A 4,293-nucleotide genomic window follows, 5' to 3' on the forward strand; every position below is an offset into this window, starting at 1 on the left:
CTTTCTTAGGATCATTGAGACCCCACAAGGTGAGATCTTGCATGGAGCCCCAGTCCGAGGGAGATTGACAGTCATGTTTAGCTTCTTCCATTTTCTAATGATTGCTCCAACAGTGGACCTTTTTTCACCAAGCTGCTTGGCAATTTCCCCGTAGCCCTTTCCAGCCTTGTGGAGGTGTACAATTTTGTCTCTAGTGTCTTTGGACAGCTCTTTGGTCTTGGCCATGTTAGTAGTTGGATTCTTACTGATTGTATGGGGTGGACATTTTGAAGGCAGACTAACAGGTCTTTGAGAGTCAGAATTCTAGCTGATAGACAGGTGTTCAAATACTTATTTGCAGCTGTATCATACAAATAAATAGTTAAAAAATCATACATTGTGATTTCTGGATTTTTTTTTTTAGATTATGTCTCTCACAGTGGACATGCACCTACGATGACAATTTCAGACCCCTCCATGATTTCTAAGTGGGAGAACTTGCAAAATAGCAGGGTGTTCAAATACTTATTTTCCTCACTGTATGTGTTCTCTATACTTTAACCTGTGTCTGACTTTATTATTGTGTTATTGTATTATTATACGAGTAAAAACATTGTGAGCAATGTACAACCCTGAGTGAAATTCCTCGGATGTGTACACATACCTGACAAATAAAGCTGATTCTGATTCTGTTGTGGTAAGAGAAGAGGCCATGGGAGACGCTTCTGCAACAGCGCCACCAGCCAAGAAGAGCTCGGCACCTACCTTCTGTCTCCAATTGCTGACAATGACTCAAATCCTCTGAATTGGTGATAAGTCTATCAAAATAACTTACCCAGGGTAAGCCAACTGGTAAAATTCAGGCCAAGTCCCCCCTCTGAGAGTGTTTTAAATACAGGTGGCAACATTGTCACATGTAAAAGGGCATCTTTGAAGCAAGATAATGTAGACCAGCTTGTATTTCTTGCTAGAAAGCTCTAGAGCCTGTCATAGGGAGTCATCAACCCTCAACAATGTCCCTGCCCCAGCAACATTTTTGTTGTTGCTCAATCTTTTTTCGGTTTTCTACAGCAACTCTGACCACTTTCCATATTTTATATCCTGGCTAAAGCGCTTTGGTTTCAATCTATAAGAATACGATAATCAGCCTATGTTGTAGTTTAAAGTTACAGCTATTCATTTTGACAAAGGTTAGAGTTTTATGTTTATTTGACCATTTCTTGTTTGTGTGAAGGCTAAATACAAACAAAAGGTGAACATTAATTTATTTGAACCGTTTTTATTTCTAAAATCTTATATAGTTTTATAGGTGAATTGGAAAATTAATTTTATAGAAGTTTGTAGGTACAGACATGCTGTGGGCATTCTTGGCAGTTTTTCTGAGGCTTTCATATTGTTCATATTAATATTGGTATATATCATAATCCCATTGACTGAAATTAAGAAATATATTGTGATATAAATTTTGGCCATATTGTCCAGCCCTACCTGAGTCATAGGCTTTAATACACATTGATACAGTGTTCATATATTTCCATAAGGTGTAGGCTGTTATTATTTGAATGTTTATGCAAACACAAAGTGCTGCTAATAAATACAAAACTATTTCACCATATTTTAACGATACCCTGTAAACTGATAACCGTGAAAACTTTGGTCACTATAACCGTGATGTGAAATTTTCATACCGTTTCAGCTCTATACAATCAATGTGTAGGGCTGTCGCAATAACTGCACTACTGCAATACAGCACTGTAGACAAGGCAACTGCAGGGGATGGCAAGCAACCACACAACCGCAGGCATGCTCCCATGCCCACTTCTCGCTCCTCCCATTCAGCTCTCGCAAAAGCAGGCTTAGTTGCTTCCCGAGTTTCCCGTGCCTTCCCCGGCTCCAACACTCCTCCGGTAGAGGCCCATGCAGGTGGGCGGCCTACCTCTCACCACCAGAACTTCCGGAGGATGAAAGCAGGGGTGCATTTACTGCAGCCAAACGGCCATGTCCTCGCCACCTGTTCCCTCCGACCAAAGTAAGAGGCTTGCCATTAGCAGCGGGGGTTCTGGTGCGCTGAGCTTCCTCTTCATTAATCCCCTGACCTAGAATGAAATAGAGCCCCCCCTGTGCTGGAACCAACAGACCCTGCCCCTGCTCACCTTAGTGGACTCCAGAGCAGACAAACATACTTGGATGCCAAACTTGCCGCATGTTAGTGGTAACACCGGCATCACCAGTGAACCAGTAGCTGCTCCCCTAAATGCAAATCATGATCCTTGCCCATGTCACTCACTGAAATTCTTGTTAGCACAGAGGTGGAAAGTTTATCACCACCAGTCACGTGACCAGGGGCCTGTACTACGGAGCAGGATGTGACCTTGGGTTTTCAGCACTTACAATGGTGGATCATTTCTTGTCGCCGTTGTTTTTAGATTTATTTTTTATTTGCTGCTAAGTCTGTTTCTCACAGCCTGTCGCAGCCGGTAAAAGAAATGTTTTCATTGTTTTTATAATAGTTGGGTACTCAAGTTCAGTTTAATATGAATTAGTTTCTTATAACTTTAGGTTGCATTAGAGTATTTGAGCACTTTTTATGGCATGAGTGGATTTTCTTTTCATTTTCTCACTTTATAAAGTTAATTTAGAACAATGTTGTGCAAGTCTGATAAACTCTATCTGATTTTTGAAGTGAGGAGAAGTTCTGAAAATGAGTTGAACAACCACAGTTTTTAATGTTGAAACGCTGACACACAGCTGCTGCAGCTGAAAGAATAAGGCTAACAGGGTCATACACACCATTAGAACACCTCTAAGCAACACAATCATTTCAAAGAATACACAAAGGGAATTACAGTCAGATCTACTCACATGATCTAATGATGAGCAGTGATATATAACTTCCTCTCTCTTCCTGCATGTGGCCGCTGTGCTGCTATTAGCCTGGATTATGTTTAACTTCTTCATATCTGTCTAATATTATAGTTTGCGCTTGGTTTGCAAAATACACCACTCTGCAGTAGGGGTGGAATAAATAATTGATTCTTAGATGCATCACAATGCGGACGTGGAAGAGTCGATTCTGAGTCGATTAACAAATGTCAAAAATTGATTATTTAAATGTTAATTGATAACGTAATGTTGACGGAACGCAAAATGCGGAACTCGAGGAAGTGCAGCGCCTGGACCGTCTGTGGCGTGCACATAACAGAGACCAGCGTTTCCCCTGTATTTGGCACACCATGGCTGCAGAATGCACAAGTAATTGATTTTAACTCGCACACTGTTGCGAGCATGGTGACGCTCAACGCTTGGCAGTTCCCAACAGCTGGAAAGTGCGGGCGGTTAGCGAAGCTAACATCTCCCTTGTACAGCATGTGTTTTGGCTGCTAAGTTATGTAACGCCAGCTAAATCAGTAAAAAAGTAAACGTTAATGTTAATGCCTACTTACTTGTCCAGGGTTGAGAACATCAGGTAGTGAAAGTGGTGGACAGCTCTGTCCTGTTCACATACCACACATCCTGATACTAGTCAAATTATATCTCAGTTTTCAGAAGAGTCTGAAAACTGAATATTAAAGAGGAGAAGGTGGTGACCAGGAGGATCTGTGGTTAGTAAAGTAAATTAAGTCCCTTTTCCACTGCACTACCAGCTCGCCTCGCCTCAACTCTACTCGTCTTTTTTTGGTTTTCCGCTGTGGAAAAGTTGTACCTGCTACCACAGGTAAAAAAATCAAAAATCAATGTGTGGCGGTCAGTGTTGATATTGTGGCGGCCGCCACAAATAAATGAACGTATGGGAAACACTGTGAAAACACAGCAGACTGTTGTTGGTCAGAGAGAATCGTCACTATTCACTGCATCATCATTGCGTGTGCCTGACAGAGGCCAGCAACAGAAGGTTTTATATTTTATAATTTTCATACATCATTTCATCACTAAATCCACTTCTGAGAAGTTTTGAGGTGAGAAATCAGCTGTGTAGATTTTAAATATTGACAGTTTTACTGGCGGAACAAAAATGTGCTTGAAAGTTGAGGAGCTGCGCGAGTGGCTGCGGGGGAAGCCCGCCAACCCGCGGGAGGAGCTTGTGAGGCCGGCCAGCCGCCCGCTCACAGAGCCCTCTGCTCCCGCCGTCACACAGACCGCTGCAGCAACAACGGCAGAGGAAAACACAGCTGGAAGCTTTTCATACCGCTTATCTGTCTTTACATTCTGAGGAAGGGTTGCAGGGTTTTTCCTGCATAGAGAAATTTTTGGCGTCCTCAAAGAGGTTTTAGCGAGCGCCAAAGGAAAATCACCAGCCACAAAATGATCTGAATT

General features: G+C 42.2%; 1 protein-coding gene across 1 annotated transcript in view; it reads right to left on the reverse strand.

Moving 5' to 3' along the window:
• Positions 1 to 4,293, reverse strand: part of LOC123978608 (jnk1/mapk8 associated membrane protein) — a 36,354-nt gene that overhangs the window by 9,113 nt on the left and 22,948 nt on the right. The window lies entirely within an intron of this gene.

Source organism: Micropterus dolomieu, linkage group LG11 (assembly GCF_021292245.1).
Source record: "Micropterus dolomieu isolate WLL.071019.BEF.003 ecotype Adirondacks linkage group LG11, ASM2129224v1, whole genome shotgun sequence".
NCBI classification, from domain to species: Eukaryota; Metazoa; Chordata; class Actinopteri; order Centrarchiformes; family Centrarchidae; genus Micropterus; species Micropterus dolomieu.